The 27,656-nt window shown below is 38.8% G+C and overlaps 1 long non-coding RNA gene across 3 annotated transcripts; it reads right to left on the bottom strand.

The window, feature by feature from the left end:
- Positions 1-802: 802 nt before the first annotated feature.
- LOC122673198 lies at positions 803-27,524 on the bottom strand. Of its 3 annotated transcripts, XR_006334638.1 has the most exons (4): positions 27,343-27,524; positions 26,628-26,697; positions 13,272-13,466; positions 803-3,358 (listed from the first exon to the last, which is right to left on the bottom strand). It is a non-coding gene; the product is annotated as an uncharacterized LOC122673198 (long non-coding RNA). The 3 variants fall into 3 exon arrangements; XR_006334637.1 differs by lacking the exon at positions 26,628-26,697 and having other exon boundaries at positions 27,343-27,511; XR_006334636.1 differs by lacking the exons at positions 803-3,358; positions 26,628-26,697 and having other exon boundaries at positions 13,186-13,466; positions 27,343-27,481.
- Between the last annotated feature and the right edge of the window lie 132 nt (positions 27,525-27,656).

Raw genomic sequence — 27,656 nt, 5'->3', positions numbered from 1 at the left:
GAAGCAACAGTTAGAACCATACGTGGAACAGACGGATTCCAAATTGGAAAAGGAGTACGTCAGGGCTGTATACTGTCACCCTGCTTGTTTAACTTATCATGCGAAATGCCAGGGTGGATGAAGCACAAGCTGGAATCAAGACTGCTGGGAGAAATATCAATAACCTCAGATATGCAGATGACACCACCCTTATGGCAGAAAGCAAAGAACTAAAGAGCCTCTTGATGAAAGAGGGGAGTGAAAAAGTTGGCTTAAAACTCAACATTCAAAAAACTAAGATCATGGCATCCAGTCCCATTATTTCATGGCAAATAGATGGGGAAACAATGTAAACAGTGAGATTCTTTATTTTCTTGGGCTCCAAAATCACTGCAGATGGTGACTGCAGCCATAAAATTAAAAGACATTTGTTCCTTGAAAGAAAAGCCATGACCAACCTAGATAGCATATTAAAAAGCAGAGACATTACTTTGCTGACAAAGGTCCATCTAGTCAAAGCTATGGTTTTTCCAGTGGTTATGTATGGATGTGAGAGTTGTACTATAAAGAAAGCTAAGTGATGAAAAATTGATGCTTTTGAACTGTGGTGTTGGAGAAGACTCTTGAGAGTTCCTTGGACTGCAAGGAGATCCAACCAGTCCATCCTAAAGGAAATCTGTCCGGAATATTCATTGGAAGGACTGATGCTGAAACTAATATTTGGCCACCTGATGCAAAGAACTGACTCACTGGAAAAAGACCCTGATGCTGGGAAAGATTGAAGGCAGGAGGAGAAGGGGACGACAGAGGATGAGATGGTTGGATGGCATCACCAACTCAATGGACATGGGCTTGAGCAGGCTGTGGGAGTTGGTGACAGACAGGGAAGCCTGGAGTGCTGTGGGCCATGGTGTCTCAAAGAGTCAGACGCGACTGAGCGACTTAACTGAACTAAACTGCAGTAAAGACACATAGTACAGGGTATTTAATGGGTAGAGCTGACCTTAAGAAAAAAAATTTGAGGTTTCCCCTACAATTATTTATTAGAATGTAATAATAAAGTCATATATATATATATACACACACACACAAATACATAAGATGATGATAACATAATACTACAATAAAAAATACTTGATATAAACTTTATGCTAAGTTTACATATTAAATGTGGGAAAAGGTAAACTAATAAAATTAATATTTATGTGCTACTTGATTTTTATTTTTTTCTTTACAAATTAAATCACCTCTTGAAACAAATATAGAGCTGTTACAATTTAGGTTCTTTTATATTTGGCATAACTAACTGCTGTGTTCTATAGATAGTGACCAGCTTTCTCTACTAGAAACTTTAGGAGACCTTGTTCATTCTTTCACTGATGTCATTTCACTGATGGCCAGAAATAAGCAACTGTTATCTATGTCTGTTCTCATTTGCCTAAGGCAAAGCACTGTTTCATGTTACTAACAAGATCATAAACCTAAACATGACACAGGCTCTGGAATCACCTGGTAGTACTAAGCTGTAAGTGGGATCAAGGTGATCTGGACAACATTTATATTACTTTCTGTAGATTAATGAAATAAATCACAACATGAGGGAAAATATCTGGTAAAGAATTCAAATATTCTAGTTTGAGAAACACTGATATAGAGGTTATACAAACCCTTTTATCACATACCTAATGTTGAATTTGTTGAGTCTGACCTTGTGACTTTTTCCTTCACGGATTCCAGTTTATTCATCTAAAAAATATTTGACCACCTACTCAAAATATCAAGTGTCACAAGGTATAGAAGTTTCATATATACTAGGGATTAGAAATTTTTCAACTAAGATTTGTCACTGAGTGAAGTGGTGTTGGGAACTGAATGGAATGAGAAAAAATGGAGAGCTTGGCCAAGACAGGAAATTGGAAATAGGGTATTAGGTAAGAGGAACTCAGGATCAAAGGTGGTTTTTGTTATTCAGTCACTAAGTCATGTCTGACTGTGTGACCCCATGGGCTGCAGCTAGACTTCCCTGTCCTTCGCTATCTCCTGGAGTTTGCTCAAATTCTTGTCAATTGAATTGGCGATGCCATCCAACCATCTCATCCTCTGTTGCCCCCATCTCCTCCTCCCCTCAATCTTTCCCAGCATCAGGGTCTTTTCCAATGAGACAGAACAGAATGGCGAGATTAATCGATGGAGCCAGTTTCTTCACAAGACATGGCAGGAGGTCAAACAGTATTCGATTCTGTAAAAGGGATAAATGTATCTGGGCTTCCCAGACGGTGCTAGTGGTAAAGAATCCACCTGCCAAAGCAGCACATGCAAGAGATGCAGGTTTGATCCCTGGGTCAGGAAAATCCTCTGGAAAAGGGAATGGCAACGACTCCAGCATTCTGGCCTGAAAAATCCCATGGACAGAGGTACCTGGTGGGTTATAGTCTATGGGGTTGCAAAGAGTTGGACAAGCCTTAGCACTGCAAACATATCAGGGACTAGAGGCAAGAAGATTAGAATGGGTAAATAAATTTTAGGTGAGAGGCAGCAGGAGGCTAGCCGTTAATAATCAGTCTTCTCAGGTTTCTTGGTAAAAGAGGAAGGAGCGCTATGTAATGATTGAATTGGGCATGAGAAAAGGAGGTAAGTGTGGGATCACTGAAAAGGGAAACTAAAGAACCGAAGAAAGGGAAAAAAGGCCTCCTTAAGGGCCTAAGGTAGAAGACAATGAATTTGTCAGGGAAGTTTTCCATGTTATTGTATAATTGTTTTTAAAGTGTAAAATCAACAGTTCTCAAAAATTAGTGTTCATTCCCATCTCAAGAAACTCAAATGACAGAAAACTTTTTATTAAGAAAGAGGACGTGTAGAAAGGAGTGAGAGGCAGTTTACATTTAATCAAAATTCATTTAGTGGATACTTACTGAACATCTACTATGCATCAAGCTCTGAGCTTGGCTTGTAAAATTTACGTGGTTTTCATATTTTATTTTTCCTCCCCAGTAGTTCTTAAGTCTGTAAAACTAAGAAGGTGCCTGGGTTGAAATCTGAAGCCTTGTCCATTCAGATTATCATGTTCTTTCCATCTTCACTCCCCATTTCCACTCAGGATACCGCAGATGGTTCTGTGGGTATGCCTAGTGCTCATTAAACATGGTCTGAAAAACCAAAGATCTAATTTATATTAATACTGAAGCCTCATTATAAGAATAATAGTCACATGTAAAACAAATAATGCAGGAGACATGGGTTTGATACCTGGATTGGGAAGATCCCCTGGATAAGGAAATGTCAACCCACTCCAGTATTTTTGCCTGGGAAGTCCCATGAACAGAGGATCCTGGCAGGTTACACAGTCCATGGGTCACAAAAGTCAGACACGACTTAGCGACTAAACAACAAAAACAATATGAAGTTTATTAGAGATAAATGTAAAGACAGGCACTCAGATGAAGAGAATCTGGCCTAACAGCATGTGATAAAGACAACAGCAATATGCTTAGGGCTGCCCAAAGGACCTATACATTTTTACCATGAAAGATGTAACTAAGTTATGCAGAACAAAGCAGTTTCCTTTTTTAGCTCATCTCTCCTGGTCATATGAGAGTAGATTGTGTTTTTTAATAGCTTTATTGAAATATAGTTGATACAAACTAAACTGCATATAAAGTATGCAGTTCGAAAGCTGACATATGTATACACCTGTGAAATTATCACCAAAGTCAAAATGATGAGCGTATCCATCACTGCAAGTGTCCTTGCACTCCTGTGTAAACTCTCTTGTTCTTCCCATCCCTCAGCCACAGGAAACCCCTGGTCTGTTTTCTGCCACTGCTGATTAGTTTTTTCTAGAATTTTATTTAAATAGAGTCATAGAGTATGCCCTATTTTCTTCTCTCTGGCTTTTTACACGGGCATAATTGTTTTGAGATTTATCTATGTTTTGTCTCTTGATAGTTTTTTAAAAGTTGCTGAGTCATATTCCATTTTATGGATGTGCCACGATTATTTTATCCATTCTCCTGTGGACATCTGGGTTGTTTCCAGTTTTTGTCTATTACAAATACAACTGCTATGAACATTCTTGTATGACTGTTCATGTGGACATGTGCTTTCATTTCTCTTGAGTAAATAGCTAGAAGTGGAATCACTGGATCATATGGTAGGCATATGTTTAACTTTAAGAATCTGCCACACTTTCTCAGGTGACTATACCTTTTTACATTCCTTCCTGCTGTGTATGAGAGTTCCAATTCCTCCTGAATTCTTATGATTTGTCTTTAATCTTAGTCATTCTAATAGGTATGTAGTGGTATCTCATTGTCCTTTTAATCTGCATTTCCCTGGTGATGATGTTCAGCATCCTTTCATGTGCTGCTCTGCCATCCATATACCTTCTTTGAAGAAATGTCTATTTGCATTTTTTTGCCCACTGCTTGTTGGGTTCCTTTAGTCAGTATTTATTTACAGGCAACAGAGGTTAAACATTTACAGCAGCCAAGATTTTAGGAAGTAATAACCAAGTCATAACAAGGTAGCATATACATGGAAGAAAATGAAAAAGACTATTTTTATCAAGGACTTGACTTTGTGTGATGGTGGAATTTAAGAGTTCACTATATAAATCTGAGTATTAAATCTGTTTTAGCTTTAGCTAGCAGAACCACTTAACTCATATTGGTCAGTCCTCGTCCCTTCTTTAAGAGCATAGACAACAGTATGCTAGAGCTGGCTGACGCTGCCTTATGAGTGCTGATTTTAAAAGTTTTAAAACCTATGACTGATTCATGCTGATGTTTGGTAGAAACCAACATAATACTGTAATTATCCTTCAGTTTAAAAATAAATGAATTCAAAAAATAAAAAGTTTTAAGAATTTTTCAGAATTTAAACACAGCCATTATCAGAAATTAATTATATAAACTGAAAGTTATAGTAATATCCAATATTACTGAATAATAAATACTCAAAACTCATGTTCTTAGTTATTTTACTATTTCATTATTACCCATGTTTTTATGATTATGTCTGTTGTGTGCACATGAGGGAAATCTTATAATCTGATAGTCTACACCTCTTTCCACCTCTGTGTTCAGTGATGTCCCGTGTTAGCCTGAAGTAGAGTCCCAGTGGGAGTATTTAACCCCACTGGAATTAGCAAACATCACAATCAGCCCTGGAGAGCCTAGTTGTTAAACTTACAGCATACTGGTAAAGACCCTTCAAACTACACTAACTTTCTGTCCATGATGAATAATGAAGCTTCAGTTACATGGAGAATTCACCTTTGTGAAACAATTCCTCAAGAACACATCAATATTTTTGTTACAGAACAAAGCTTACAACACCTATTTTCCTTGCTGCTCAGTCTTTTTCTTACTTCCAAGTTCCCTAAGGTTGAGAATGCCAAAGTTTGAGTAATGGGTAAGGAAGGGTGCTAATGGATTATTTTCGTGATCTGAAATAAAAAAATACATAACGTATATTTTGTGGAAGAATTACTACAAAAAATGTTAAATACAGAAAATTATAATGGGCAAAAAATAGGAAAGATAAACAGCTCTATATTACCAAATTTCTATTCATGTAGGAATAGAGGAAACTAGACTAAAATGAGAAGGAGCAAACCATAATACAAGAGGAAGTCCAAACTTAACCAAGACTCTGGATGCCATCAGAAATTTAGTTACGGACTTGGTAACACAGTACAGCAGTCTAGAGATGTCAAACTGGGCAGGAGAGGCAAATTCTTAAAGCACAAAAGATAATAAGTGACTGATACAGTTGGGTGTTCATTACAATTTATTGTTTTAAAGTTCTAGAGGGAGAAATTGATTAACATATACACATTATACTATGTATAAAATAGGGCTTCCCAGATGGTGCCAGTGGTAAAGAACAGCCTGCCAATGCAGGAGACAGACGCAGATTCAATCCCTGGGTCAGGAAGATCCCCTGGAGGAGGGCATGGCAACCCACTCCAGTACTCTTGCCTGGAGAATCCCATGGACAGAGGAGCCTGGCGGGCTACAGTCCACGGGGTCGCAGAGTTACACATGAGTGAAACAACTTAGCATGTATGCATATGACATGGGTGTATAAAACAGACAACTGACAAGGATCTACTGTATAGCCCAGGGAACTCAGTGCTGAGTAATGGCCTATATACGGGAAAAGAGTCTAAAGAACAGTAAATTTATGTATATATATAACTGACTCACTTTGCTGTACCACTGAAACTGACACATTATAAATCAACTGTACCCCAACTTAAAAAAAATTATGAAGAGAAACGAAGGATTTCAGAAGGAAGAGAAACCATCTTAAGTTTCAGGATCCAAATGAAAAGCGTGTACATTTCAAATATAAAAGAAACATATACATATGACTTCCAATAAGACATGTTTATGTCTCACATGGAATTCAAATAGAGGTTAAAGAAAATGTTTGCCTGGATTATGCTAAGGTACTAGCATGAAAACTTTGTAGAGTGATGTACATAAACAGTAACAGTTTGGTATTAAACTGAAAGGACCAAACAATCTTTAAGCCAGCCAATGCCCTATATAGTCACTTTACCAATGAACTGGACAAAATAAATCAAACTTTATCAAATTAATTGGTAGGTACAAACTTTTTTTGAAGTTAAAAATGAAGAGGAATACAAATTCCGAGGGAAATAACTTCTCTCTCTCTCCAGGAACTTAAAAATTTATGAAGGAGACTGAATGAAATGATCTCACATGAAAAATACCTAATAATACGTGAAACTAGTAAATGTAACCAACAACTACCTGCTGAACATTTCCACAATTAAAATTAAGTAAACCACTATTTTTTCACTAACCCTTTTCCTGATTTCCAAAATCAGCTCCTCTTCTAATTGACTTATTTAGATGAATGTATTTTCTAGTCTCCAAGATTCAGTATTGGAGTAACTTTTTTTCTTTTATCTTTCTTTTATCAGTCTCTGTGTTGGGCCTTCAAATGCATACATTTTAATACACATTTAAAAATATTTTCGCCATTATATTTGCATAACCACTCTGTGAGTAACGCAGAAGTTATAAACATTTCATCATTCTGTTGAAGGGCCTACAAGCTGACTGGCATGTAAACAGGAAGCAGAGTAAGAAGTTAAATTACTTGCCTAAGTTGACAGGACCAGTAATTACAAGTCCTATGATCCTAATGTCAACATTCTTTTCATTACACTACGGTGCCTCCCATTAACTCATATTTGATCCATTACTCTAGATTTCTAGTGATTTTCTCTGCCTTTACTCTTACCTGTATGTTGCATATCAGTATCAGATTAAACACAGCTTTTATTGAAAGATAATAAAGAAGCTGCCAATGATTTCCTATTATACAGACAATATAGATCAGAATCTTATATCTGTTTCATACGTGAAACCTCACACTGGGCTTCTCTTGTTCCTTTGAACATAACCTTTAACTTTCCTGAGACTGCCTTTGCTTTTAGCAGTGTTTCCCTTCTCTGAGTTACATATCCCTGAATAACAATTATTGCAGGGACCTGAACATTTATCATATATATATGTATTATTTATATATAGTTTATAGACTAAGTATATGTATAACTACTACCTTGTGTGTTTTGATGGAGAGGGGGCAGGGAGCACCAGTAAAAGTTTTGACATTAAAAAAAAAAGTCTTCGCAACTGAAGTGTCCATCAGTGAATGAATGGTTAAAGAAGACGTGATATATATATATATATATATATATATACACATTGGAATACTATTCATCCATAAAAAGAATGAAATCTTGCCATTTGCAAACAACACGGTTGGACTTGGAGGGTACTATGCTCAGTGAAATAGGTCAGAGACAAATACTGTATGATTCACTTATATGTTGAATATAAAAAATAAACTAGTGAATGTAACAAAAAAGAAACAGACTCACAGGTACAAAGAACAAACTAGTGGTTACTAGAGGGGACAGGGGTGGGGGAAGGGGCAAAATAGGAATAGAGGGTCAAGAGATACAAACAACTAGGCATAAAATAAATCAGCTACAAGGATGTATTGTACAGCACAGGGAATATAGTTATTTTATTTATGATAACTATAAATTGACTATAACCTTTAAAAATTATGAATCACTGTGTTGTATATCTGAAACTGATACAATATTGTGCATCACCTATACCGCAATTAAAAAAAAAATGAGACCACTGCAGTTCCACTTCTGGTAATGAAGGACGATGGTTTTGATCATGTTTCTGCTGAGAACAACTAGGAAAGCTGAGACAAAACAAAGAAATGTATCTGTTTGAAGGCACTGGAACTCTCAAAAGTGAGGATTTCATGGCTAAGACCTAGTACAGGCAGACAGGTTGAAGAGGTGCTTACAGCCTCTCTGCTGGAGGCATCTGTCTCTTCCAGAAGCAACTAAGAGCTTTTGCAAGCTCACAGACCTAGGTGGGGGTAGAAGAGGAGAAAAACTGGAGTTGGGCTCACCAAGAAAGAGATAAGGACCTCACTCTTTCTGTTGAAATTCTAATGTGCTGTACCCTACAAGTCAGAGTGAGCCGAAAATAGACTGGAACTGAATCATCTCTGTTCTCAACTGGATTGCAGTGATCTGAGGATGCTAATGGCCCTCGCTACCTAATAGAAGTAAAAAAATCCTCTCTAAAAGAAAGTCATGCTATCCCAAACCTCAAAATATCTCTACAATTGTTTACATACAATATCTAGCACACATAAAACAATAATCAGGTATATGAGATGACATGACAAGATAGAGAAGCAACCATAGAAACAGGACTCACGGGGATTATGAAATGAAGACTTCAAAACAGTGTAATTACGGAGTTCCCTGGTGGTCCACTGGATAGGACTCAGTGCTTTTACTGAGGTGGCCCAGGTTCAATCCCTGGTTGGGGAGAACTAAGACCCCGCAAGATATGTAGCACAGCTCTCCCCCAAATTCCCCAAATTACTATGATTAATCTGTTCAGGAACTTAGAATATGAGTAAGAATGTGGAGAATGGAAACACAACCAAATGGAATTCTATTATTGAAAGATACAACAAAAATCCAGTGAATGGATTTAATAGCCAATTATATAGAGTTGAAGACAAAATTAGGGAACTGGAAGAAAATTCAGAAGAAATTGCAGACAGATTAACAAAAAGACTAAAAGATGAAAAATGGAAAAAATTTAAAAGATAGGAGATACAGAGTAAAAAAAAAAAGTCCAATGTAGGTATATAATTAAAACCCAGAAGAAGCATGAGAGACTGTAACAAAGTAATACTGAAAGAGATGTCTCAAATAAACAAAAAGCATCATGCTTTAGATTCAAGAAGCATTATAAACCTTTAAGGAAAAGGCAAAGAAAATAACACCTAAGCACTTCATATTAAAAGTGAACTATGCTAACTATGCTAAAAGTGAAAAATGCTAACTGCTGATATTCAAAGGGGGAAACATTGAGCATCCGTAGGTAAGAAAATTATTCTATCAAATGAATGACAGTAAGCTTTGCAACCAAATGATGCTATCTTTAGAGTATTAAAAGAAAACAGAATCATATTCAGATAATATAACTTTCAAAAGCTAAGACAATATAAAGGTATTTTCAAACTACCAGAAACTGAAAATTGGGCTTCTCTGGTGGCTCAGGTAAAGCATCTGCATTGCAGGAGACCTGGGTTCAATCCCTGGGTTAGGAAGATCGCCTGGAGAAGGGAGCAGCTACCCACTCCAGTATTCTGTCCTGGAGAATTCCATGGACTGTATGGGGTCACAAAGAATCTGACACAACTGACCGACTTTCACTTTCTTCACCTCTGCCTTGGAGGAAAAAGTAACCTTTGAGTAGAGAGAAATGTTCTCAGAGGGAAGTTCTTAGATTTTCAAAGGGATGAAGAACAGTAAAGAAAATATATGGGTAAATCCCAACAAATAATTACTTTACAAAACAATGCTGATTTATTATGGTGTTTAAAAACATACAGATTTTAACATTAACAACACATAAATTGAGAAGGGGGATAAAGTGGTCAAGGGTATTCACATTGTCCAGGAAGTGGATAAAGTACTTACGTATACTAGACTTTTTTTTATTATTATTATTTTTTGTTTGGCTGCCCTGGGTCTTAGTTGCGGCATGTGAATTCTGTATCAGCATGCAAACTCCTAGTTTCACAAGTGGGGTCTAGTTCCCTGACCAGGCATCAAACCTGGGTCCCCAGCATTGGTCCTGCACCAGGATCAGCATTGATAAGTGCTGTTATCATTGATCGTTACAGCACTGACGTCTGTACCCCTGGACTACCAGAGAAGCCCCTACACTAGACTTTTAGATGTCAAGGATGCACATTCTAATTTCTAGAGCAGCTAAACAATAATAAAAAGACATGCAGGCCTCCTTGGTGGCTGAGCGGTAAAGAATCTGTCTGCCAGTGTAGGAGATGCAGGTTTGATCCCTGGGTCAGGAAGATCCCCTGGAAAGAAATGGCAACCCACTCCAGTATTCTTGCTTGGGAAATCCCATGGACGGAAGAGCCTGGTGTATTATAGTCCATGGGGCCACAAAACAGTCAGACATGACTTAGTGACTAAACAACAACAACAAAAAGACATATAACTAAAAGGAAAAGGGGAATAAATAAACCTGACGTATCACAAAGGATGAAGTAGAGAAAAAAGAGTGAAGAGCAGGGGAGACAAGAAACATTAGGATAGCAGCTTTAAAGCCCCATATATTGGTAATAACAAACTTAAATTGACTATCCCAATTAAAAGATAAGACTGCTGCCTTGGATTTATAAAGATACACCTTTAACCTGTTTTCAAGAGGTAAATATTAGAATACAGAAAAGTTTAAAGTGAAGAGATATGCAAAAACTAAAAGAAAGACTGCGACTATGCTAATATTCAAGAAACAATACAAGAGATATAAAGCTCACGTGTCAAGAGCCCTAACAGGAAACAAGTGACACCCTCAGGATTGATTGTTTTAAACAGAGGGACTAATTACAAATGTGTGTATAGGGTATAAGAGAATTACAAGGATAGTTCTGTAATCCAGGGCTAACAACAGGGGAACTGTACCTCTCTTAAGCTCCAAGAGACAGAAGGAATTAACCAAAGTCTTAAGGGAGAGAGAATTATCAAGAGTTCATCGTGAGAGAAGCAATGATCTTTGGTCAAGGTACACATTCAGTTCAGGGCAACCTCTAATGGAGGGAGCCAGGGGGAATATAAGCACTTATCTCAACTCTTTTCCACCATACACTCTCCTTCTATCAGCTACTGATCATGGGGTGGTATCAATTCAGTCACACTCTCATCTGAAGCCAAAAACGTTATCCACTCCAGACTTCTTCATATATGGTAAGGGAGAAAAGAAGTAAGTCACAAAACATAATTACAGTTTCATAAAACCAGTGTTTCAGCTGGTCATGAAGACTAGGTTCATGAGCATAAGCTGCTTTCTATCACCACCCATCTAGGTCTCTCTCACTCCTTGCTTGCACCTAAGCTGAATGGAATTCTTTACCAGATAAAAGTGAAGTCGCTCAGCCATGTCCAACGCTTTGCGACCCCATGGACTGTAGCCCACCAGGCTCCTCCATCCATGGAATTTTCCAGGCAAGAATACTGGAGTGGGTTGCCATTTCCTTCTCCAGGGGATCTTCCCGACCCAGGGATCAAACCCGGGTCTCCCGCATTGCAGGGAGACGCTTTACCGTCTGAGCCAGGGAAGGTGATCCAAAGATTCACTCTTATAAGATGAATCCAAGTGGAGGTCCTTTTTGGGTTACCCTAGTTTTTTCATTGACTGTTGGCCAAGAGAATACTGGTGAATATCATACATTCCACTTAAGTCCTACTTACTCCACTGTGCAACAGCAACTGAAGTTCCCCCTTTGAAAAGGAATCTTTCTCCTTTGTCAGTAGTGCTCCCCCTGCCCCCCAGTGGTTAACGATAGGAAAAAGTCCTGCCGGCAAGCCATGTCCACTTCCAACTCATTAAAACCGTGTTTCCTAGAAATTATTCCTCCCTTGAGTACTAAAACCTCCAAAGCCACTAAGACTGATGCTTCACGGACCAAAAAATTCCTCAAGTGGTTTACTAGGCATAATGAGAGAATGCAACACAGATGCGTATGTGTGTACACCAAAAGACACACACAACAATGTTCACAGAAGCTCTCCTAACAGCCAAAGAATGGAAACATCTCTAATGTCTATCAACAATACAACGGATAAATAAATGTAGTGTAAAGTAGAATACTGAATGTGGTATAGCAATGAAAATGAATGAATGAATGTTACCTGCTCCAGGTAACAACATGGATAAATCTTACAAAGTTAGATAAAAGAAGCCAGAAACTCAAGATACATTAAGTATTCAATTTATATAAAGATTAACCACTATCAAACCTAATCTTTGGTGTTAGAATTCAGGATGGTGATTACCCTTGGGAAGGATGAAGAGTAATGACTAAGAAGGGACATAGTTATTGATGTGGGTGGTGACTATAGTTACCTTCATTTTGTGATGTCATGCTAAACAACTATATTTGTGTTTTCTATACATATGTTATGCTTCCATTAAAAAGCTTATTTAAAAAAATAATATAACTGTCAACTTGCATATAATGTATAATTTCTCTGGATGCTTTTGTTTTTCTGTATTTAATCAGTTTGACTATAACATGCATAGGTGTGACTTCATTGTAATTTTTCTGCTTGCAATTTCCTGAGCTTTGTAGATTTATAGTTCTATGCTTTCCACCAAATTTGGAAAACATGCCACCTGAATTTTTTTACAAAATTAGTCATTCTGAAAAATAGAAGGACTACTCTCATATCCACTCTATACACCTTCTGGGGAAGGTAGCACCATATACTGATTATGGATTCTAAGCATGTACTACATTGTTTAGGCCAGCATCCCTAATTTGCAGGTTATTGTATCATAACTGGCCAGTTTTCCAATTTCTTCTGAGTTCTCCTCTAGCCTGTCAACTCATAAGCCAGTGACAATGAACCAGTACATACCCTGACCTCAGGCCGTATCTCCTAACGTTATTCCCTACGGAAAGATTTCCCTTTACAGTATGTGTTAGTGCCGCTAATGAGTGGTGGTTTACTGACCATTCACATCCAGCTGTGGCCAGCTCACGGCAGATCCTTTCAAGAATGAATAGGACCCACACTTTTTTCTCTTCCATTAACTGGTCAGAAGGAACTCCTCCTGAAGCCAGTTTATACGGGTTGGGGAGAAACGCTGAAGGGGCAGGGTCAGGACTACCTGCTCGTTTAGTCCCGCCGCAGCCAGTCCCCAGTCTAATAGGGGGCGGACTGCTCTGTGCTCATCCAGCTGTGCGGTCTTGGGAATCAGACAACGTCAGCTCACGGTGGGTGGTGTGATTACTCATGCGGTCACTTGATGTCCCATGGTCAGGTGTTCCATCCTACCAGGTAGCAGGAGCAAATCTGGAGCTGCCTTTCAAAGAAACAAAACAAAATGTTGGCGGAGGAAGATATGTCCTTATTCCCAAACCAAAGTGTCTGTGTCATAATTCCCCTATGGGAACTTACCTAAGCCTTCATTTAATATCTCTTACCATGTGAACTTAACAGTACCATTGGACCTGCCTAATCACAAGGCGCCCCCTCAAAACTTGCAGTCTTACAGTTACCCAGAAAAGAGGTTAGAGCAGGTCACCCAAATGTGCTTTATTTTGTTGCCTCCAGAACCCCAAAAAGTCTGCTACACCTTTTCCCCTTTCTCTTTGTTGTAGTGGTAGGAAACACAACTACTCATCACTTATTTGAATGGATATTCAAACATATCTCGGGCCACTGCAACCCTAGAAACTTGGTGCAGTCCTGGGTTTATCGCTGCATCTTCTGGCAGGCATATGTCTTATGAGATCATGCAGAATGCTTGCTACTCCTTTCTCATTAGGTTCATTTAACATAATTTCATTGCTATAATAGACTAGTATGATATTCTATGGCACAGTGGTATGATCAAGGTCCCTTTATGCCACAGAAACAACAGGGATGTTGACACAGCCCTGAGACACGACAGTTAGAGTTGACTGTTGTCCCTGTCATTTAAGTGCAATATGCTTTTGATTTTCTTTACTGATTAGAAAGGAGGTGGGAGTGGGGGGCAGAGCGCATTTCCAGATCAGTACCTAAGTATCATGGCAAAGTCTGGATTAATTTCTCCCAATGAAGAGACCACAGCTGGAACAACTGCAGTTGCCCCCCATCCCCACCCCACACCTGATTAAGCTCTGCAATAATCCACTGTCATCTTTCACTACCCATCTGGTTTTTACACTGTCATCTCCATGATCCATCTGGTGATCACACTACTGCTGCTGCTGCTAAGTCGCTTCAGTAGTGTCCGACTCTGTGCGACCCCATAGACAGCAGCCCACCAGGCTCCCCCGTCCCTGGGATTCTCCAGGCAAGAACACTGGAGTGGGTTGCCATTTCCTTCTCCAATGCATGAAAGTGAAAAGGGAAAGTGAAGTCGCTCAGTCACATCCGACTCTTAGCGACCCCATGGACTGCATGCAGCCTACCAGGCTCCTCCGTCCATGGGATTTTCCAGGCAAGAGTACTGGAGTGGGGTGCCATTGCCTTCTCTGGGTGATCACACTGGGAATTTAAATGGGAATATGGTACCAGCTGCCATGCCAGGACAGGGGCACTAACTTCTATACTGCTTTTCTTTTACTGTCTTGAGAGGGACTGGTAACAATCAGTTCTGAACTTCTATCTAGTCCTACCTACAATAACAACACTCACTCCATTGGTCAGGAAATTAAAATGAAGATTGTTTCAGTTATTAAAATGTATTTATTCTTACCACATATCTGGGGTTGGAGAAGTAACCACTATGGGTCTCTCTGGGCTGTTAGCCAGACTCAGGCCAGGACTCCATGTGTCACTCGACTTTCTTGGGGGCCCCTATTCTAACCAATAAATAGCCACTGGAGAAGGATTAGGGCAATGATTCCCTAACTTGCTCAATGGAATTACTGGGGGAGCTTAAAAAATACAAAAAAAGGCCTGTCTCTCACTCCCAGAAATTATGAGTTAACTGGCCTGGGGTATATCCTTGGCTTTAGAATTCTAAGGTGTTCTTATGTCCAGACAAGCTTGGGAACCACTGGGTCTGGAGAAGATCAACGGTCATACCGCTGTGGCTGCACTGCAGGGTTCTTCCTTGAAGGGACCAAATCTCTCCCCATCAAGAAGCACCAAGTCTGTGTCTTGGATGAGATGCTTCAAATTTAACTCCTCAGGTTCTCACTGGTCAAAACAGCAAGATCTTTGTGTAGGCCATCATTTGCCAGAGCAAGCTGCATACTCCTCTGACAGGCATGCTATGTCGGGATTTGCCTGGAGGAACTGGGAGGTGGGGAGGGTAAATTCTGAGAACAGTAGGAATCAACTTATGAGAGAGCTGCCCCAAAGCTTCATTCTTGTCTGCCCAACTATCCCCATTTGATGTCTCAAGGCTCCACTCCTTCCTCATCAATGCTAACCTTAGTGTAAGAAAACTGGCAGAACTGAGCATTTAATTGGTACTACAAATCTACTTTATCTGCCCACTGTCCATAGGGTCGCACAGAGTCGGTCATAACTGAAACAACTTAGCACACACGCACGCACACACAGCCCCAAAGTAGAAACAGCTCAAATAGCTACAACAGAATGGACAGAGACAGCTTATCCACAAATGGAATATAACAATGAACATGAACAAACTACTTCTACAAACAACTTAGATAAACCTTACAAATACAATGGTGAAATACACATATAATTTCATTCATGTATGATTCAAAACGAATCTATGGTTATACGTTAGGATGAGTGGTTACATCTGGGGAGGTTGGGCAGTATAATTACTGGGATGTCACATAAGAGGTTTCTATGTAACTTGTAATATTCTATTCCCTGGGTGGTGGATAGAGGGATATTTTTACTTATGACAGATACTGCACTTATTTCTGTAGTATGCTGTATTTCAGTTTTTTAAAACGGTAGTCCTAATAAGACTGGGAACTACCAGTTATGCCTACTTGCCCCTCTCCATCAATTCAAACACTTCCTTCAAGGCCTGGTTCAGTTCCACAACTGACTTGAAGCCCAACCACTTCAGCTAGAAATTACTTATCTTTCTGCTTGGTTTTGATTACATCTCCTGGGAGATAGTGTAATATAGGAGAAATGGTACAGGCCAAGGGACTTGGGCTTTAATCTGTAAAGCAATCAATAATAAGTAAGAGAGCGATGTGATATTTGTATCTGCACACCATGAATCTGCTTAACTATACTTATTTATATTTGACTATGTGGACAGACAAAAATTTACATATACATTTAAGTGTAAATGTAAGTATAAAATGTCGTATGTTTGATTGTTGCAATATTTGTTCCCAGTGTATCATGCCTCTTTTGTCTGTGCCTCTTTGCAATGTGCCTTTGCCACTTTTATTTTCCCACTTCTTGAATCTAGGCTAGCCTTCCTTGTGCCTTATCTCGAGCACCGAATGCAGTGGCTGTGACGTGGTGTAACTTCTGTAGATGAGGCCTTGCAGCTTCCTTTTTCACCTTCTGGAACACTGCCCTGGGCCTCTATGCTGTGAATAAGTCTGGAATGAAAGACCATGTGAAGAGAGCCATGTGAATGAGCCCAGAAGAAACAGAAAAACTTTCTACTCAAGATACAGAGTAGTGAGAAATAATAAATCATTATTGACGTTAGCCATTAAATTTGTGGTTGACTTGTAATGCAGGAAGATAGCCTAGTCTGCTGTGGCAGAGATTGCTACTGTCTCTCAGTGTCCTTTCTTCCTCTTCTTTTAGTATTACAACTCCCAAGTTCTGACTTAGTACCTTGCCATATAGGCAAGGACTCTATTTCCTAGCCTCCCTTGCAGGTCTGGCCATGCGACTACATTTTTGCCAAAAGAGGAAATGATAGCTGCAACTTCTGTGACATGCCCTTAAAAAGAAGAGGTATACTGTTTTTCCATTTCCCATTCCCAGATATATCTTGGCAGGAGGTGAAACAACCATCTTAGGCCATGACATAGAAGCCACATATTGAGTATAGTAGATTAACAAGCTAGAATGAGGGTGGATCCCTAACACCTGATGCTGCTGTATCAATTGTGAACTGATTATCTCTGAAATGTTACAAGAGAAAAAAATAAACTTTCATCTTAAGTTATTATTATGTTGGCTTTTAAGCAATCAAACCTATATCCCAAGTAATATGTATTTTCCATTATTTCCCCCATATAGTTATATACAAATACACATGTGTATATATATAGATCTACAAATATAAATATTTTGAGTGTAAACATACATACACACAAATATGCCAACATTTATGTGTGCTGCTGCTGCTGCTGATTTATAGACTGGGATCACATTATACACACTTTTCTTCATCTTGCTATTTCTCATTTAGCAGTAGTATCTTGTGGAAATCACAATTCAACTCATACTGCTTTAATTTATTCCTTTTGTTGGATACAAAAACTGTAATTCACTCAACCATTTTCCTATTAATGAGCTTTCACTTTGCTACTTGTTTTTAGATACTATGGATGATGCTACAATGAATATTCTTATAGATAGATCCTTACATATTTTAAGGGCTTCCCTTGTAACTCAGCTGGTAAAGAATCCGCCTGCAATGCAGGAGACCCTGGTTTGATTCATGGGTAGGGAAGATCTGCTGCAGAAGGGATAGGCTACCCACTTCAGTATTCTTGGCTTCCCTGGTGGCTCAGCTGGCAAAGAATCCGCCCACAATGCAGGAGACCTGGGTTCGATCCCTGGGTTGGGAAGATCCCCTGGAGAAGGGAACGGCTACTCACTCCAGTAGAATTCCAGTAGAATACATGAACTGTATATCCATGCAGTCACAGAGTTGGACTCTGAGTGACTTTCACTTACATATTTTATACCTATTGGACAGATTCCCAAGAAAGATATAGCTAGCACAAAAGATATTTCTGGTTTAAAACATTTTAACACAGGTTGCCAGACTGTTTTGCAAACAGGTTGAAAAAGTTCACATTTACATCAGCATGCATGCATGCTAAGTCACTTCAGTCAAGTCCATCTCTTTGTGACCCTATGGACTGTGATCCGCCAGGCTCCTCTGTCCATGGGGATTCTCCAGGCAAGAATACTGGAGCTGGTTGTCGTGCCCTCCTCCAGGGGATCTTCCTAACTCAGGGATCAAACTCGCATCCTTATGTCCCCTGCACTGGCAGGCGGATTCTTTATCATAGCGCCGCCTGGGAAGCCCACTTATACCAGCGCCGTATAACAGAACTTTTCACTCGGATCCCTCCTACTGGCAACAGGTGCTATTGGTCATTTAACATTTGCCCAGTCTGAAAATATTCTCACTTAATTTCATAATAGGAGAAATGCACGGTAAAACTACACTAAGATTAAACATTTTCATGTATCAATCCCACATCCAGAAGTTCAATAACATACTCTAATGAAAATGCTGTGGTGCACTCTTACTTGTTTATATAACACAGGGAAATCTGGCAATATCTAGCAAAATCACACATACATACAAACCCTCTGATGGAACAATCTTATTTCTGTGAAATCTTGAACATGAGAGACAAAAGTATACACAGTATTATCCATTACCACATTGTTTTCAAAAGCGAAAGACTGAAATCAAAGCAAATATCCATCGTAAAGGGTTGGTAAAATAAATTCTGGCTCTCCTGTAGTGGAATATATTCACAGTGGAATACTATGCAGCTTTTAAAAGGATGAGGACTCTCATTATGAGCTACTTAAATAACTGAGTTATCAAATATAGCACATTATTATAACCTTTTTTTTTTCCCTCCTTTATTTTTTTTCAGTGGGTTTTGTCATACATTGATATGAATCAGCCATAGATTTACACGTATTCCCCATCCCGATCCCCCCTCCCACCTCCCTCTCCACCCGATTCCTCTGGGTCTTCCCAGTGCACCAGGCCCGAGCACTTGTCTCATGCATCCCACCTGGGCTGGTGATCTGTTTCACCATAGATAGTATACATGCTGTTCTTTCGAAACATCCCACCCTCACCTTCTCCCACAGAGTTCAAAAGTCTGTTCTGTACTTCTGTGTCTCTTTTTCTGTTTTGCATATAGGGTTATCGTTACCATCTTTCTAAATTCCATATATATGTGTTAGTATGCTGTAATGTTCTTTATCTTTCTGGCTTACTTCACTCTGTATAATGGGCTCCAGTTTCATCCATCTCATTAGAACTGATTCAAATGAATTCTTTTTAATGGCTGAGTAATATTCCATGGTGTATATGTACCACAGCTTCCTTATCCATTTGTCTGCTGATGGGCATCTAGGTTGCTTCCATGTCCTGACTATTATAAACAGTGCTGTGATGAACATTGGGGTGCACGTGTCTCTTTCAGATCTGGTTTCCTCAGTGTGTATGCCCAGAAGTGGGATTGCTGGGTCATATGGCAGTTCTATTTCCAGTTTTTTAAGAAATCTCCACACTGTTTTCCATAGTGGCTGTACTACTTTGCATTCCCACCAACAGTGTAAGAGGGTTCCCTTTTCTCCATACCCTCTCCAGCATTTATTGCTTGTAGACTTTTGGATAGCAGCCATCCTGACTGGCGTGTAATGGTACCTCATTGTGGTTTTGACTTGCATTTCTCTGATAATCAGTGATGAGTTTTCATGTGTTTGTTAGCTATCTGTATGTCTTCTTTGGAGAAATGTCTGTTTAGATCTTTGGCCCATTTTTTGATTGGGTCATTTATTTTTCTGGAATTGAGCTGCAGGAGTTGCTTGTATATTTTAAAGGTTAATCCTTTGTCTGTTGCTTCGTTTGCTATTATTTTCTCCCATTCTGAGGGCCTAGACAGCATTTTAAAAAGCAGATACATCACTTTGCCTACAAAAGTCCGTATAGTCAAAGCTGTGGTTTTTCCAGTTGTCATGTATGGATGTGAGAGGTGGACCATAAGGAAGGCTGAGCACTGAAGAACTGATGTTTTTGAACTGTGGTGCTAGAGAAGACTCTTAAACTTGTATAAAAAAGCTATGGGAAATACATGAGAAACTAATAAAGTGGTTTTTTTGGAGACAGGTAGTATTGACACAGTAAATGGGTGGATGAGAGATAAGTGGGGGGAAGCTTCAATTCAAAACATAAATATCTATCTATCTAGATACACACACACACATACACACACATTACCATTTGAATGAATTACTCCTCAAAAAGAAAAATAGTTCTAGTATTTCCCAAGTTTCCTCTAGAGTCAATTCACCTATCTGATCCTTTCCTCAACTGTAGAACAGGGATAAGATCTGCTTCACAATGATTTGTTAAGCACTAAAGCAGGTCTGTGCTTAGCCAAGAGCCTGTCACACAATAGGCACCTAATAAAACTAGTTAGCTAATGGTTTGCCAATCTGTTATAAAGGGCTGAATTTGGCATCTCATTACTTTTACTTGCATCATCCTGATTTCTTCTGATTTTGAGCAACTTTTCACATGTGGATTTATTCTTTGCTGAATTCATAGTCTTTGCCCACCCATTTTCTAGAGAATTGCTTGTTCCCTTGATGTGACTTTTTTAAAGAGCTCTTTTAATATTAAAGATGTTAAACCTCATCATATATATTTTTTAAAATTTAGTCTCTATTAATTTTAACTATGTTTATATCTTTTTGCATACAAGTTATTTTTTATACTGACAAATGTCTATCTTTCTAAAGAAGAACATGTGTTCTGCTGCTGCTGTGTAAAATATTCCATAACTATCAATTAGATCCAACTGACTGACGGTGCTACACCGATCAACTACTGAATACATACTCACTGACTTTCTGCCTGCTAGATCTATTGCTTATTAAAGGAGGGGTGATGAAGTCTCCAGCTATAATAGTGCATTTATCTGTTTCTCCTTGCAGTTCTATCAGGTTTTGCCTTAGCTCCTTTAATGCTCTATTGTCAGACATACGCACATTAAAGGCTGGCGTATCTTTCTGAAGCACTGACCTCTTTATGTAATGCCCTTTCCTATCGCTGATAGTTTTCCTTGTTTTGAAGTCTGAATATAGCGGCTACAGTTTTCTTTTGATTAGTATTAGATAGTATCAGTATTAGATTAGTATTAGCATAGTAGATCCTTCTCCTTTCTTTTACTTTAACCTGTCTGTGTCTTTATATTTAAAGTGGATTTCTTGGGACTTCCCTGGCAGTTCAGTGGTTAAGACTCCAAGCTTCCAGTGCAGGGAGCATGCCACAGCTAGGGAAAAGCCTTTGTGCCGCAACTAGGGAAGCCGGAGCGCATGCCACAACTAAGACCCGATGCCGCCAAATAAATAAGATTACAGTAAGCATGGAGTTTCTAAGGCAAAAAGGTGGCTTCTAAAAAAACTTCAAAGATCTATTTGGAATAAAGCTCTTTATTATGTCTGCATACATAGACTTTGTATCTATTTTTTTAAACAAAGTAATGTATTTTATTTAAGCCACTGTTATTTTGATCTCTATATGTTTATTAGTTATAGCTGTGTCCAAATCTTTACGACCCCATGGATTGTAGCCTGCCAGGCTCCTCTGTCCATGGACTTCTCCAGGCAAGAATACTAGAGTGGTTTGCCATTTCCTTCTCCAGTATTTACTTTTAAATTATAATCTTTTCCTAGTAAATGACTGCAAAAGTGGCATCTCAATACACACTCAGAGAATTATAGGATAGAAAGCCTTTTTTCCAAGTTCACTCCAGGAATTTTCTATTAGGTGCTTGTGTATATTCCTTGTTTTAAGCACCAGAAATATTACGGAAAATGATTTTTAAAGTTTTACCATTTGTTATTAACTTTAAAATACCAGTTTTGTTTCTCTAGTTTTGCTTTTATGGCCAGTTTGCTGCATTTCCTCTTAACGCTGTGGGTAAGGCAGGGCAGTTAAAATGTGGTTCCTCAAAAGAAAGGGGAAGTATAAAAACGCCAAACACCAAAATAAAAATCCTCTTTTAAAAAAAGCTTTGTTTATCCCTTAAACTTTTTTTTAACACATAAACTGACAGATTTAAATAATTTTTCAAAAAAGATCTGCTTAGTTGTTCATGCACTAATCATTAATTTGAGCCCAGGAGGTGAAGGCTCTTCTCAGTCTATTCAAATGTATTAGGTATCCCATTAACTTCATCTTACTGTTCCAGTCTATCTGCAGTTCCTTTTACTTTTCTTTTACTTTGGGCTTATTTCCTTGATCACATGTCCTACTTCTTCTTGGTCTGTCATGTAACTGGTACACATCCTTCATTAGTTTCTTTAGAAAAGATGTGTGAACTGCATATTTGAGACCTTTTAGGACTGAAAATAATTTCTTTTAGCCTTGTATCTGAGTAACAGCATGGCCTGTATAGAACTCTAAATTATAAGTAATTTTCCTTCAGAATTTTGGAGCTTTGTTCCATTACCCTTTTGCTTCCAGAGTTGTTATTGAGAAGTTTAACACATTCATCTCTGTATGCATCACATGAAATCTGTTTTCTTTCTCTAGAAACTTGAACAATCTACTCTTTGTCTATTTGTTATCTTTACAGAGTAGAGAAAGGCGGGAGACACACAGGGAAAAAAGCTCCAGAAATCAGCATGGTATCCCCTTAAGCATTTTATACTCAGAGCAATCTTAATTACCCACCCCCCACAAGAGCCACATGTGATTAGCATTGGCGCCATCATACACACTGCGCGGCCTGAGGGCAGCCGCTGTAAAAAGCAAAACAAGGTGAGGCTACGAGAAAAAAAGATGTGTTAATGGGGATGTAAAAATAATAACTATGATGAAGATAAATGCTAACACTATTGTGCCCGTCTATGTGCCGGGTACTGTTTCAATGGCTTCATATATATTAACTCACTGAATTAGTACATACAATACAACCTTAAGAGGTAAGTGTTATCTTCATTTTACAGGTTAGATAATCTACCCTGGCACAGCCAGAATTCTAGTCCAAATAGTCTAGCTCCAGAATCTTGTGATCTTAACTATTATGCAGTACTACTTTCCGGTAGTAGATAGTAGTCAGTTTTTTCTCTTTATTATTATACTGTTTTAAAATATTTTTTCTTGATAAAATAAAAAGTTGGCAAACCCATGTTTACTTCCTTAATTTAAAAATGTATTGATTGGTGAAATGGGAAAACCTGGAAATCACCAATTTATAGGACCATAGAGAGAGAGAAAATGAAAATTTGAGGGAAGATAACTGATGGAACAAGGTCTTAGAAGATCAGTTCTAGAACACAGGGAGCTGGTAGACCTGAAGGACTGGGAAGATGCTAAGTACAAGGGGAATTACAGCCACATTCAGAGATGATGGTGAGGAAAAAGTCTCTGGTAACTAAAAATCAAGGTCATCTGAGCACAAAATAAGACTGGTAGTATCAACTTAGAAGGCTTAATAAGTAAATAATATAGAATGGTGAAGATTTGGATCAACTTTTGTGAGGAATGGGGAAAAAAAAAATAAGGCCAGGAATGAACTGACAGACTAGAAAAATAGAAATGGTCTCAATACTAAATATATTGAAGAAGCCAAAGAATAAGGTTAGAGGGAGTAACAGAGTGGACAATGTATAAACAAATATAGCAAGTTGTGGTTAGAAGATAGGATTTCTGAATTTAAGATCTCAAAGCCAGAATAAATGCTCATTCATTGATGATGATGATACTGACGATAATAACCATTTATTAAGCACACACACTAAAAAAAAATTGATTAAATCTAGTCATAACAATGATTAGTATCAGCATATTACAGAGGAGAAACTGAGGTCCTAGTGTATTTCCAGCAACATTCAAGTTTTTCATAAAACTTAATAAAATGACTCTGAAATTCATATACAGCAGCAAAGAATCTGGCATTCCCAAGGAAATAGGTAAATATTAACCATTGTTAATATCTTGCTGGGTATTAACACTTATAATAAAGCTGTAGCAATTATGATAGTGTGGTAATATAATAAATGTCATACAAATTGACCAATGGAAAAGAAAAAACAGTCCATGGATGTGTGGAAACCTGATTTGAAATCAATGACATTACAAACTATAAAAGAAAAGTCACACTATTTAATAGTTGCTGCTAGAACAATTAGTTGTTTATATATAAAATAAATTAGATCTCTACCATATGCACAAAAATAGTAGGTTGATTTAAAAAACAAAATATGAAGAATAAAAGTTTACAATTTTTAGCAAAAAGATGAATATCTTTGTGATTCTGAGGTAGGAAATGACTTCTTTTCTTTAGGAGAGGGTTTCTTAAATCAGATACCCAAAGCAAAAAATATACAGGAAAAGATGAATAAATCTGATTCATTCAAACTAAATTTCAGTGTAAGAAAAGACACCATAACAAAGGCCAGAGAAAAGGCATGAGCTGGAAGATGACAGACAACTAATACATCCTACAATGTATTATTACCCAAAAAACATAAATCAATGAAAAAGATGAGCAAAGCAATAGATAAATGGACAAAGATGCCCAAAGATGTCCAGGAGGCATTTGGGATTAGTACTAGAGAATCTGGGCTGGAAATAGAGATTTGGGCTGTATCAACTTACTTATCATATATGAATTCACAGAACTAGATGAGTTTCTAGGACAGCATGTAAGGCAAGCAGAAATCTGGGCCTAGCTAGGACATAAAGCAAGCAAAGGATTCCTCACTCTTCCCCTATCCAACCTGGGGCTATACAGTGTGAGGGATCCTAGTTCCCCAACCAGAGAGGGAACCCATGCCCCCTGCAGTGGAAGCACAGAGTCTCAGCCACTGGACCACCAGGGAAGTCTGCTCACTCAAATTCTTACTACTACTAACTGCTTTAACCTCATCCACATACTATTTTGTCTGGCTTCTTCTGATCATAACGTTAAGTCTTTTAAAGATGAGGTCTAAATATAAGAAATAAACACTTATATAATAAAACCAGATTTTGGGATATCCCTGGTCCAGTGGTTAAGACTCCGAGTTTCTGTAGGGGGTGTGGGTCTCATCTCTGGTTGGGGATCCCTCACGCCATGTGACATGGCCAAATTAATTAATTAAAAAACCCCCACATTTTGTTGGGTATTACATCAGAAGATGATACTGGGAACGATTAAGAGCAAGAGGAGAACGGGGCGACAGAGGATGAGATGGTTGGATGGCATCACCAACTCAATGGAGATGAGTTTGAGCAAACTCCAGGAGATAGTGAAGGACAGGAAAGCCTGGTATGTTGCAGTTCATGGGGTCACAGAGTTGGAGGTGACTTAGCAACTTAACAACAACATCAGAAGGTGGTCAGATAAGTCTGCCACTTCTGTGTGGCAGAATTACCTTCAGCTCCTCTACTTTATGTAGAGGACAGGGTAGTGGAAATGAAATGCAAATTAAAAAATAAAGCAAAACAGGACTTAAAATTTAAAGCAAAGGGAATCTAAGAAAATGTTCCTTAAAATGCACAGTAAGGGTTTTTTAATTGGTGGGGTTAGGAATTATCTCCTTTTATACATTATATATATGTATATAATTATTTAATCCATCAGAAATGGCTAATGTATGTCTACACATCTTGACATTTTAAGACAAAAAAAGAAAAATGCTTCATCCAGATAGACTTCTATTCCCTGCATTTCTTCTACTTGGAAATAGCAGAACAGCTATCCACTGCTCAAAGAAGTCAGTCACAAAAGAACTACATAGAGGATAATTTAACTACATAGAGGGTAATTTCTTTTATATGATGTAAAAACATGTAAAGCAAGAATAGTGGTGGTGGTGGTAAGGGGATGTGATTAGTAGGGACATAGAAAGACTCTATGGTACGTTTGGTGTATTCTGCATATGTGGATCTGGGTGTTGGTTACATTGAATTGGTCATTTGGCACTTGAGCATTTTATTATATACCTCTAAACTGAGCTATACATTTTTTAATCCTTTAAAGAAAATCTTCCTAGAGGCCTTAGGGCTCTCACTCAACACAGCTTGCTTTGCTTCAGTCAAGACAACAAAGCCTCTAAATAAGAAACGAATATTTACTGTCCTTCTCTAAGCTTTTCTTCCCTTAATGGCCCCACTCCCTCAAACCACCCTGCCTCAACCACATCCCAAAAGAACAGTCTTAAGGACAAGGACGTTGAAATCATCATTTTCAGGATAAACAAGCTCCAGGGTCCTTCTTCCACTAAATCAAAAGTAAGCTCCAGGAGTAAACTGAAAGGAATCTGAATGTAAACACCAACCTTTCAATCATCACTTTGTATATGATCTTCTATACCACCCTAGCTCATGAACATGAATCTGTATCTAAACATCTTGGTAGAAATTTCCATTATAATTTTACTTCGACAATTTTTGACCAGGGTAAAATGACAGAAAATCAATTTATCTAGATTTCAATTAATTCTCTTACTGATGATTATTTTTTTAGTGAAGGACGATAACAAATATTAAATTTCAACAGTCCAGAGAATGAAAAGTTGCTTAAAAAAATTCCTCCCCTTTTCACTTTAGGATGAAATACCAAGAGAAAAATTTTTAAAAACTTACATATTAACAATTGGTTGTTACATTTTAAGTCATACAAGGTGAAATGCTGGACCTTGTGCAGTTCGTTCTTCTATGTTGTTGGTCAAGCAGGGTTCAGAAAGGAAATGAGGCTGGGTTATTAAGATACAAATACACAACATGCAATCAGCAAGTGCTTTACTTCTGATATTTTACTATACAAACATGAAATAAAGTCATGTCAAGGAAGGTGCTTCAAGGGACTGACGCTCTCTCCTTTCGCTCTTTATTTTTTCGGTGTTAATAAACCTAAATAAAAATTAAAGATCTCCAAGGATACTTTAGTTTCTAGCAGAAGCCCTGCAACATGAAATAAAGGAAACCCTAAATCTTCATATTCTTTTACCACTTTCCCAGTTTTAGTTAACCGGGGGAAAAAAAAAGTTAATCTGCAGAAGAATTATCTACTGAAAACAGATATCTAAGTAAGGACTCTACCGGGTCTGGTCTGAGTCAAGGCCTCGGAGCAGGATGGCACTAAATAGCCAAAGGGCAAGGCTGTGAGCAATGCCGAGTTTAGGCATCTTCATTATTTAAAAAAAGCCAGATTTGTGGAGGGGAGAGAGAGAAATCAGGCACCGCGGGGGTGCGGGGGAAGGGTGCTCTAAGGAGACTTTGCAATTCTGGGGTCGTGGCTGGGAAGAAGAGGCCGAGACAAGAGGGCCCGAGGTAAAGAGTGACGCCAGGAGAAACTCACTTTTGAAAGGCACCTTCCGGTTACAAAGCACTCTCACGTGCTTGACCTCCTCGGACACAGTCTCCGGACGTGAAAAGCCCACCGTGAAGGCCCTCTTCCACCTCAAGACTCAGAGGCGGGCCCCGCTGCCCCTCGGCCGCCCGCGCCGCTTCGGCCTCCGCGGGGCGCGCACGTCACCCGCCCGCGGCCAATCGGCGCCCGGCAGCTCACCTCTCCGAGCCCGGGCCCCCAGCCCCGCCCCGGCCTGGGCCCCGCAGGGAGCGCCGGTCGGCCGCTTCCGCTCTCGGCGCAGGCGCAGCAGCTCCGCCGGAGAG

This window comes from Cervus elaphus, chromosome 17 (genome assembly GCF_910594005.1).
Source record: "Cervus elaphus chromosome 17, mCerEla1.1, whole genome shotgun sequence".
Classification (NCBI taxonomy): Eukaryota; Metazoa; Chordata; class Mammalia; order Artiodactyla; family Cervidae; genus Cervus; species Cervus elaphus.
The sequence above is the reverse complement of the archived record's forward strand: the minus strand, read 5'-3'. Positions and strand labels throughout refer to the sequence as shown.